General features: G+C 39.2%; 1 pseudogene; it reads left to right on the top strand.

Annotated features, from left to right (window-relative positions):
* Positions 1–9,440, top strand: part of LOC139449009 (uncharacterized) — a 37,728-nt pseudogene extending 28,288 nt beyond the window's left edge.
* Positions 9,441–12,014: the final 2,574 nt, after the last annotated feature.

Consider the following 12,014-nt stretch of genomic DNA (forward strand, 5'->3'; position numbering starts at 1 on the left):
GGCATTATAACACTGAATGGATAAAGCACCATAGACAATATATTTGTATTACAATCGGTTATTTAGAAATACCTCTCCAAGTCAAAAGGGCGCTGCTATTATTTATTCATAGACTTTTCGAAGGAATTCGACAGCGTCCAGCTCCATTTATTGAAATATGTACTTTTACAAAAAGGTGTAAAAGGTAAATTTTTCACAGTGGTCTCATCTCTGTATAGTCAGCTAAAATCATGTGTTCTAGTTAACAAGTCCTCACTGTCTGAGTTCTTTGAGTGTACAATAGGAACCAGGCAAGGGTGTATGATAAGCCCACTGTTATTCACTGAATGTTATTTTTGAATGAGCTACTGGATAATTACAGTGAGTGAGTAAATGTTGCTTTAAGCCGCATCAGCAATATTCCAGCTATTCGCGGCTAGAAAAACAAAATCAATTTACTTTTGGTCAACATTATTTAAAAGTCATGACGACGATCACTAAAACTTCAGTCCCTTATCACAGTAAACAGTAAAAACATTCAAAATTTAAAATCTACATCTTTTCATACAGTTTAATTTAGATAATTACAGGTTTAATGATTGCAAGGGTATTTTTGTCAATGAGTATGCTGAAAACATCACTTTGATAATGTTTGCAGATGATATTGCTAATGTTGGAGATTCTGTTAGAAGGTTACAGCACCAGATAGATTGTCTAGCAGCATTTTGCAGTCAGTATGGGAGGGTTAATTTGGTGAAAACGAAAGTCATGGTATTCCGAAGAGGTGGTATTGTAACAAAAAAAGAAAAGTAGTATTTATGATGGTATTCCTCTGGAAGCAGAATCCGCTTATAAGTATCTTGGTGAGTTTTTCACTCCTAAGCTCTCATGGAGTTTGGCAAGAAGTACCCTGGCACAACAAGGAGAAAAAGCTCTGTATATTTTGTTTGGATTCTTGAAAAAGTCTAAGCTGAACATTAAAGAGTCCTTGTTTCTATTTTATAGGATGGTTTCTCCAGTCTTATGTTATGCGTCATGTGTTTGGGGATTTGAAAGTGTCCAAGTTATAGAAAATGTGCACTGCAAATTTCTTAGAAAAGTTCTCCATGTTAATTCAAACACTCCAGCAGCAGTCTTGTATGGGGAGCTAGGGCGGTATCCATTACATGTAACAACCATGTTCAATTCAATTAAGTATTGGCTGAAAATGTCCACAAATATGTATTCTAAGGCTTGCTATCTGATGTTATATCAGTTAGATGGGGCTGGTAGAGCCACATGGGCAACTAGAATAAAATATCTGTTAAACATACTTGGATTTGGTCTAGTTGGGTTTGAACAGGGTGTTGGTGACATAACCCATTTCCTTAGAATTTGTAGGGAAAGGTTGCAGGATTGTTTGAAACAAACATGGGCACTATCTATAAGTGAAACAAGTAAGCTTTATAATTATTCAATTATCAAATCAGTGTTGGAGCCTGAAAGGTATTTGCACAATATGAAGAGTAAAAATTTAAGAATTGTTCTTAGTCGATTCAGATGTGGTAACCACAAACTGGCTGTTGAAATTGGGCGGTGGGGAGGAGTTGCTAGAGAGGATAGATTATGTAAATATTGTTTTGATAATCTGAGTGTATCAATTGTGGAGGATGAAGTTCATTTTATTACATCATGTTACTTGTATAACAAGTTCAGAAATATGCTTTTGCCAAGTATTTGTACTAGTAATCTTTGTACTCTCGACAAATTTGAGAAAGTTATGACAGATAATGTTTTGTCAGAATCTTTAGCACTGTATATTGTTAAATGCACGCAGGCAAGGCAGGTTTATCTCAGAGGTTAAAGGGAGACAACTTTATATAGAGCTTACGAGTGCTTCACTTACTTTTGAAGATTATAGTAGATCTCTTCTTAATGATTGTAATTGTTGTTTGTAACTTAAAATTGTTGTGACTTGATTATATACACCTGTACTCTGGGCTGGAGGAATACAGAATAAAAGAGTCTTGAAGTCTTGATAACACTGTTATAATAGAGAGGGAACCGCAAAATGATTAGTCATTTTTTCATCTAGATAAAGAAACGATCAATGGAACTTGTGATTATCCTGAATGTTAACCCGTATTGTAAATATATTTAGTCAGGGTTCACCCACAAATCTTAATGTAAAAATATTTACATTAAGGCTTGTCCTGCAACCCTTAGTGTAAAAGCAGTTACGTTAATGATAAATACGCAACCCTGAATGTTAATTTGTTAACACATTATCACCTTTTGTTTGCTTATTTGTTTGTTGTTTAACGCCACACTCAACAATATTCCATCCATATGACGGCTGTCTGGAAATAATCGAGTCTGGACCAAACAATCCAGTGATTGATATCATGAGCATCGATCCACGTAATTGGGATACGATGACGTGCATCAACCAAGTCAGCGAGCCTACATTTACACCTACATAGTTAACACATCCTAGCTGACTGATATTTCAACACTTTATTTAAGAAAGTTATAGAGGACCAGTGCAGGAGGTGATATTAGTAGAAATCCCTGTCATGTACCAAATTTCAGTATTATTTAAGAATTGACTTGAAATTTGTTTGCGTTTATGGAGGTATAGACGTAACAACCGGTGCCCAAACCGAACAAATCCATGTATCTCCATAAACGCAACCAACCCTGAAGTCAATTCTTATACCACGAAATCGCTTGCAATGTCTATATATGTGAATAAGCTATGAAAACATTTGCCCTTATATTAAGGACGTTTGAAAATAAAAACAGCAGTTATGACTTGCTGGAAAGGTTTCCTTTAAATGCTCATTAAAAGGGCTACTTAATCTGTTTCTCATGTTTTAGCCTGTGCACCCGCTACATTTATAGACTGTAGAGATCCAGGTGCATGCACTGGCTCCATCATAGAAGACAGAGCCTGTCCCGCCGACCTTGTGTGCTGCCCTTGTAAGTATATCTTTGTTTTCTAAAATATAAACAATAACCTTAATGGATAAAGGACAACATTTACCAAAACTAAATATTTGTAATCGAAAAACGTCCCGCAAATAATAACCGCATATTATTTCTACAAACATAACCACCTTGAGATTTTTCTATGTATATTGTATTGGCAAGCAGTTTTAATCACATCGCAATCAAGATCACTTACAAAGTGCAACTTTCTGAAATCGTTCTTAAGGTTCTATTTAGTTTGCGGAAAGAAAATATCATAATTATCATTTTGAGGTTTCATTTATCAACAAGACATAATCAATTATCTGGTTGACTGGTTGTTCAGTTAGTATATGCTTATCCATAATTCATGTTATATCCCGTTTGGAACAGAGGGCAGAAGAGGACGGGAAACCGAGATCCGATCACACTGAGCTGGAACGTAATGGTAACTCAGTCGCAACTTCTGTTTGTAATATATTTTGTGGCATTAAAGACCGTTTTAGACTTACAAGGGTTATCAGATTTGACTTTTGTTTAATTAGGATAATACGTAGATAAATTCTAAGCATTAAGTTGTAATATTTTTCCCGGAAGAACTGGGAATTGTCATCAAAATAGAGCCGTTTGGAAACAGAATGAAGTTTCAGTGAAGACTTGGTCCATGTTAGGATGAAGACTACTGGAACATTTTAATTCCTTGTTGTCTGCCAATCATAAGTGTGCGATTTATTATTGTAATTTCGAATTGTTTGCGCCAATATCAAATATGTATTCGAGAACATTTTGAAAACTATATGCACCTTCACAAAACATCAGATACAATACAGATACATACATGTGGCTGAAGTATTAATGATTAACCAGAAAGTTTCACCAAGAAAATAGTGATGCAGAGCATCAAACTCGAGTAATCAGTATCATTACGATACTTAAAATGTATGGAAAATAGTAGGGCTGGGATGGGTAACTCGGGTTCTCGGGTCGGGTGGGTACTGAGTAGGACCCGGGTACCCACAGGACTACCCGGACCCGTGGTTAGTCACGAGATATATTGTTTCATGACAAAAATTCACTATTTAACTACATGGTTACACAACAATTTTAAGTCTCTAATGTTTGCATTTCTTCATGACTATGAACACGTTCCTTCTGACTTATATATGTTTGAACTAAGCTAAAACTTCAGTCAACTTCAGTGTATGCATGACCACATTGTTTTATACATGTATCTAAATACATATTGCCAGGGCTAATGTCAATTTTGTAACTATCTCTTGACACCAACAGCGTGTACCCGAGATTGGTCGGGTAATAGGGGTGTGGGTACCCGGGTAGTATATTTGGACTCGTCCCAGCCCTAGAAAATAGTAAAAAAGATAGAAACTGTCAACCTACCGGAAAACCATCGGTTTAATCAAAGTCAACGAAGAGTTTCTTGTAACATTTAAAACAAGATAAAAATATCTTACACCAAACAAGGCCTGTCAGGTGAAAGGACCTCCTGGAGTACAAGCACGTCGTTAGTCGGTGATATATACGGCTGCAGAAAATGTCAGGAAAGTTGACTTCCTTTGCTGCTTCAATAGACGTACAATGTCTGTCGCTGTTAGGAAACAGTGACATCCTCTTATTTCTGTGGTGAAACGTCTTATGTTAATGCTGAAATTAAAACACATTTAACGTTAAACCAATGGATAAAAACACACTTTGAACAAATTAATCACGTATGTTCTTACCATGCAATTACCCGTAAGTCCAATTGCTAAAAGTTATCATCGCCAAGAACTCTAAAAATTGTTACATGCTTACAAATATAAATCTGCATGTTTTTTCGAGGCAATGTCTGAACCAACAGAAATAAAACATGATGTGTATCAGGTTAAATAGTTATCATGTCCAATTGTTGTGGCGGAAATGTGCAAATACATTGCTACCCAAATCCCCACCGGTTAAGACGAGATTGCAAGAATTTGACATGAATGAATAAAATACTTAAAAAAAAGGTTCTGCCTCAGTCTAGTGTGTGTATGCTGATTATAAGCGTCCGATAATACTAATGAAAAATATTATGCGGTGTCTGAGTTGTCTGGTGGTTGCAATGGGAAAGGAACCCATTTATGAGCATTCCCTACTGTCAGGCACTTATTTGAATCGCACTTTACCGGTTCTTCTTGTAAGCAAACCAATGCAGCCTAACAATAACATACAGCTGAGGTTCACATGTTTAACTTCAAACTGTGTTTCTTATTCTTTGCGATATTAAGCGACGTCACAAACAATGGAGGACAGTGAGATAAGAAATCACAGACTATACATTTACAAAATTACCACGGTAATAAAATACGGACCATGTGCACTGAATTGTTTTAGAAAACTTATCCATGATGCCACATCGGTGAGTGAGTTGGGTTTAACGCCGCTTTTAACAGTATTCCAGTTATATCACGGCATGTCAGCTTAATGTGGGAGGAAAGCACGAAGTGATGGAGGTCTCAGACGTTTACCACTTCGGTGAAACCCACGAGCACGTGTATGGTGCTGACAAATCTATAAACATAATCGGGGTTAACCGGTATTAGAACCCACAATCATAGGTTTCTGTCGTGTCCAGGGGACGCAACTCTGCACAGCGAATCGCGGCGCCTTAGAGAACTGAGCCACCCGTGCCCCCGCAAATACATGAATCGATAAGAGATTAAGAGATTGCTGCCTTCGCAAACATTCCACCAAGAGGGAACCACCACAGAGACGCGTGACATTCCTAACCTCGCCACAAATCCCAGAAACAGCTTTTGAAATTGCAAAAGGGTTGAGTTTAATTGCCAGTTGATCTTTAGCCTCAATCACAAGAAATCTCGACCATGAATCTATGTCTTGGATTAAGTCTGATCAACCTGTTCCAACCAAATCCGTTACTCCACAAAGGTCAGTTGAACATCAGCCTAGTTCCTCAATCATTCACTCTACAGCAGTAATCAGAATGTGGGTCAATCTGACCCAGCTGTTCCAGCACCATCCGTTGACATTGTACACTCATCCAAAAACGGAAAGAAAAAACTGAACAGACAAGCTGCCAGGATACCCTCTCAACCAGAGGTACCATTTCACAACTCCTTTAAACTTCTAGACATGGAGGTAACTCCGTCTTTGGAGACCAGAAGGAGCTCCTCTCCCTCACGTCCGCGTTGGAGATCACCGATTGAGCCACCATGACTCACTCATCAAATTTAATTCAATGGAACAGTAAAGGACTCAGAACAAAATTATAATGATTTACAACTCTTAATCCAGGATTTTAGACCATCTGCAATATGTTTACAAGAAACATATTATAAAGACACTAACAAATTTGATACTAGAGGTTATACCCCCTACAATTTCTTTTCACCTCCAGGTGCTAAAGCCACTGGAGGTTCTTCAATTTTAATGAAACACGACGTCATCCATAGCCCCGTTCATGTTACTACTCACCTTCAAGCTGTTGCAGTCCGTGTATCTTTGCACATAACTTTTACTTTGTGTTCGTTATATATTCCACCATCTACTTCTCTCCGACAGTCTGTACTTCAAGCTCTCTATGATCAGCTCCCAAAGCCCTGTGTTATAATGGGTGATCTAAATGGGCACAATCCACTTTGGGGTAGTGTTCAGACAAATAATAAGGGGAAGCTTTCGGAAGACTTCATTTTCAACAATGACTTATGTATCTTTAACGATGGTTCAAACACATATCTACATCCTGGTACAGGTACTTACTCTGCTCTGGATTTATCAGTTACAAACTCTTGATTTATTAAACGAATTTGAATGGTCCGTCCATGAAGACCTCTGTGGCAGTGATCATTTTAGAACCTTACCTTCAGATGTTCCTCCTTCAACGAGATGGAACTTCACTTAGGCCAACTGGCCTTTGTTTGAAATGCTTGCATCCAATCAATTAAAACCTGATCTGTTTCTTGACGCTTCTGATCCTGTACAATTATTTTCGGATGAATTAAACAAAATAGCAAATGAATGCATTCCTAAGTCCTCTACAAATCCACACATCCGTAAACCATGGTTTAGCAATGACCGCAAACAAGCGAGGAAGGCACGGAAAAAGGCTGTGCACTATTTCCGGCGCCATCCCATGGTCCATAGTTTGAAAAAATATAAAATCTTAAATGCTTAAGCAAGGCGTACGTTGAAACAAAATAAACGCCAATCTTGGCAACATTATGTTTCCAAGATATACTCACGAACGCCCATGTCCAAGGTTTGGAATATGATACAGAGAATTAAAGGTAAGGGCTCAAAATCTAGCATCCACCATCATCAGAATGGGGATGAACTATTAACAAATAAACTGGATATTGCAAATAAACTAGGTGAAACGTTAGCAAAACATTCTTCTTCCTCAAATTATGTCCCTCGATTTCAAAAATTTCAAAAACAGCAGGAAAAGAAAACTATAAATCAGATAATTGGGAAGATTATAATGAAATATTTTCGATCCATGAACTTCATACTGCTCTTGAACAAGCTCACAATACTGCTACAGGAGCTGATAATATACACTATCAACTCCTGAAGCATTTACCAGAACCGTGTTTAGAAACCCTTTTGTTAATTTTTGATGATATATGGATATCAGGTAAGTTTCCTTCTTCCTGGCGTGATGCCATAGTTGTACCCACACCAAAACCTGGACGGGATCACAGTGATCCCTTAAATTATAGACTCATTTCATTGACCAGCTGCGTTTGCAAAACCATGGAACGCATGGTCAACAATAGATTAACATGGTACTTGGAATCAAATAATTCAATTACAAATATTCAGAGTGGCTTTCAAAAGAATCGAAGTACTGTTGATCATTATATTTTAACCAATCACGTCGTAGTACGTTGGAGAAATCCAGATCTCAGTCTAGCTGTGGCCAGAGGACAAAATCTCAGAAATCTGCGTCCCGTCCAGAGTATGGTGAGAAGCCTACAGACCCAGAGTCAAATACCAATCGTATGCACAGCCGTGCGCGTGACAGTACCAATATGGCGGCGGATCGGCCCGCAGAGGAGTGGCCGTTAGCACAGGAATATCTGCTTTCACAGTGAGTGAGTGAGTGAGTGAGTGCGTGAGTGAGTTGGGTTTAACGCCGCTTTTAACAGTAGTCCAGTCATATCACGGCTTGTCAGATTAATGTGGGAGGAAAGCCCGAAGTGATGCAGGTCTCAGACGTTTACCACTTTGGTGAAACCCACGAGCACGGGTATGGTGCTGACAAACCTAGAAACATAATCAGGGCGAACTGGGATTGGAACCCACAATCATAGGTTTCTGGCGTGCCTAAGGGACGCAACTCTGCACAGCGAATCGCGGCGCCTTAGACGACTGGGCCACCCGTGCCCCCTGCTCTCACAGATAATGGCTCAAAGTATGCACACTCAGTAACTGACTGTTGGAATGTCGACCTCAATATCTCAGTTTGGGGATACCTTCACAAGGTTAATGCAAAATAATGTTGAGAAACGCCCAGCTCAAGATGTGCTCGATGCCTCCAGATTGCCGAAAATTCGGAGATCTGGTGACGATCCTTGTGTAGATGCTGGTGAAGGATCTGATCACAGTGAATATGAAGCAGACTTGGATGATCTGTTTGATGATGCGCAGTCCACTCAGAACACTGTTCTTACTGCACAGTCCCTTCAGCACGGCCACACCTCAGCCCCTGATCTGTCTCAAGTCGTGTGTGACGACGTTGGTTCAGGTGACACAGCAGAAGATAGGGACATTCTTGATTCACTGTTGGAGGATTATTCTTGTGAGGGCCAAGTTGGGCCTCCTATCAATTCAAAACTAGCTGCTGCTATGAACAAGATGATGTTCCAGAAGTTGGGTGATGACAAATTCAAATCCAAAACTCAGGCCTATGACAGACCCAAGAACTGGGATATCCTACAAGCGAGCAAAGTCAACCCAGAAATCTTGGGCAGATTGCGGGCACACACCAGGTCTAATGACATCAAGATGCAGAAGCTTCAAACCTGCCTTATCACAGCTACAATGCCCATTTTACAACTGACTGACACACTGTTGAAAGTCATGAATAAAGAACTTTCTCATGATATGTTAAATGTGAATGCCCTTGCCAAGCTGGCAACGGATGCTGTCTCCCTCATATCCCATGCTAACACCGAACTTAATCACCGCAGGCGTGAAATGCTAAAGCCTTGTTTAAACAAGCAATTCCAACAGCTCTGCTCGCCCCAGACGCCAATGTCCACTCTGTTTTTTGGCGACAACCTGGCGGAAACCATAAAAGACATGAGTGCTACTAACAGGCGTCAGTTGTCAGCTTACCACCATGGGGCCATGTGTTTTCCGGCCCACGACCCAACAGACCGTCAACTTCACGGCCTTCATTCACTTATCCCCCACATCGACCTTCTCAAGGCAGAGGCAGGTTTTTTTTAGCGAAGGGATATCAAAACTTCAAGAAGAAAAGGATGGATCAGGAGAGGAAATACTAGAGACTGATGCCCAGTAGGTAAGACGAGACACTGTTACACAAGATGTTTTCCAGGCGGGCAGACTCCAGTTCTTTCTCCCTGAATGGGAAAAACTTACATCTGACAGTTATGTCTTACAAACTGTTACAGGTTGCTATATAGATTTTGATACGCTCCCGCAGCAATCCCAAATTCCACGAGAAATAAGTTTTAATGACAGTGAACATTGCATTATTGCTAACGAAATTGCGAACTTAGAGAAGAAAGGAGTGGTATTCAAATCTCATCAAGGACATGGACAGTATGTGTCAACTATATTCATTCGCTTGAAGAAAGACGGCTCCTATCGCCTTATCCTGAATTTGAAACATTTGAATGAAAACGTTGATTATGTTCATTTTAAGATGGAGCGTCTTTCCGCCGCCATCTCCTTAGTCAGGAAAGACTGCTTTATGGCATCCATTGACTTAAAAGATGCGTATTCCTCAGTGCCCATTCACCCAGATCACCAGAAATATTTGAAATTCACGTGGCAAGGACAACTGTATCAGTTTACCGCGCTTCCGAATGGACCTAGTTGTGCCCCCAAATATTTACCAAGATTCTCAGAGCACCTTACTCATATCTACAGTCAAAAGGTCACATGAATGATGGTTACATTGACGATTCGTTTATCTCGGGTGATGACAAAAGTGAGTGTAGAGCGTTTAACACTGCAATTGACTTGTTGAAAGTCGTTTCTCATTCAAAATGGGGAGGGGATCAGACAACTCTCCTTCATTTATATCGTTCTCTCATCCGTTCCAAACTCGATTATGGCTCCATCATTATTATGGAGGAGCCTGTAACAGCAACTTAAAATTATTAGATTTAGTACATCATCAAGGCCTGAGGCTTTGTCTTGGTGCCTTTAGAACATCACCAGTTGACAGCTTATATGTAGAGGCTGATGAGCCATCTCTCAAACAACGTCGCATTAAACTTTCACTGCAATATGTGACTAAATTATACTCAAATCCGCCGAATCCAGCATACGATTGTGTGTTTAATCCTATATATGAACATCTATTTCAATCAAAACCAAAACTTGTTCCTCCTCTAGGGTTCAGAATTAAACCACATATTATCGCAGCTAATATTGATCTTTCTACTATCTCGCCATACCGGTTACTGTCTACACCTACTTGGCAACTAGTCAAACAGGAGGTAGACCTAACACTAACTGTCCTAAAAAAGCTGACACAAACCAGTTGGTCTATCAACAAGAGTATGCCCAATTGCGGTCACAATATGATACCTATTGCTCTATTTTTACCGATGGCTCCAAGGATGGTGGCAAAGTTTCAAGTGCCACTGTCATTGGATCTAAAAGGGTCTCTTCAAGAATTCCAGGTAATAGTTCTATTCTTACAGCTCCCGTTACATTCAAAACCAATCATCTCAACAGTTCATCATCTTTTCTGATTCCTTGTCATGCCTTCAGGCAATACATAATTGTTCTTCAGATCATCCGCTGATTCTTAATATTTTAGAATTGAATAATACCCTCGCCACTGCCCAATGCTGGCTGCCCAGTCATGTTGGAATTGCTGGTAACACTATGGCTGATACTGCTCCAAAGGCAGCACTCAACAAATCAGTCACACCACTTCTTTTACCTTACAGTGATTAAAAGCCAATAATTAGATGCTACCTCAAAGATCTAATGCAAAAGAAGTGGAACACCCAAGTAGGTATAAACAAACTTTGTTATAAAACCAACAATAGGGTAAACCTACTTGGGTGGCCATTCGAGACATGACGAAGTTGTTTTGCAACGATGGACACAGTCGATGTACACACGAGTATCTTTAAAAAGGTGAGGATCCTCCATTTTGTGTACCTTGTGGTGAGAGAATCACAGTCAAGCATGTTTTGCTTGACTGTGTTGATTTTTCTCTCATAAGGGACAACTGTTATCATTCAACGTCTTTAAAGGATCTTTTTTTATAAAACAAGTGCTCATTTAATACTCAGATTTTTAAAACAAATACTATTATTTGATAAATTTTGAATTGTTTTAGAATAGTTGGATATTCTTGTCAACTGAAATGTATGAAGGCGGTGCCACTCAGGGGGTTAAAGTAGTGTAAAATTATTGTCCCCCTGACTGTGGCACATAATTCCATCTATATTGAAGTAATTAATATCAACTAGTGTTTTAATTCCTTGATTGTGTTTTGATTTTTTAATATTGGTTTATATTTCATACAACCACTCGAGACCAAAGTGATGACATAAATCCTGCTGGGAATCATGCAGGAAGCAAAAGTACTGTAAGTCCCTATGATCCCCAGTTAGGTGGTCTAGCTTTGGTTACCAGTTGTCTATAGCCTGGTTTTACTTTCTAATAACTAATACACTGAAAACTTCTTTGTTTTAATATTGCTCAGGTAAGTTTTATGTCTACACTGTGATAATTACCTTACTGTTTTACTGTCCTTTGTCGACAGGTATTTTTTATAATACTAAACTTGTTCTCATCGCGATATGGCTGCAATATTGCCGATGCGATGTAAAATCATAACTCACTCACTCACTCACTTAATCCAAAAT

This window comes from Haliotis cracherodii, unplaced genomic scaffold (assembly GCF_022045235.1).
Source record: "Haliotis cracherodii isolate W230 unplaced genomic scaffold, xgHalCrac1.p SCAF_7, whole genome shotgun sequence".
Classification (NCBI taxonomy): Eukaryota; Metazoa; Mollusca; class Gastropoda; order Lepetellida; family Haliotidae; genus Haliotis; species Haliotis cracherodii.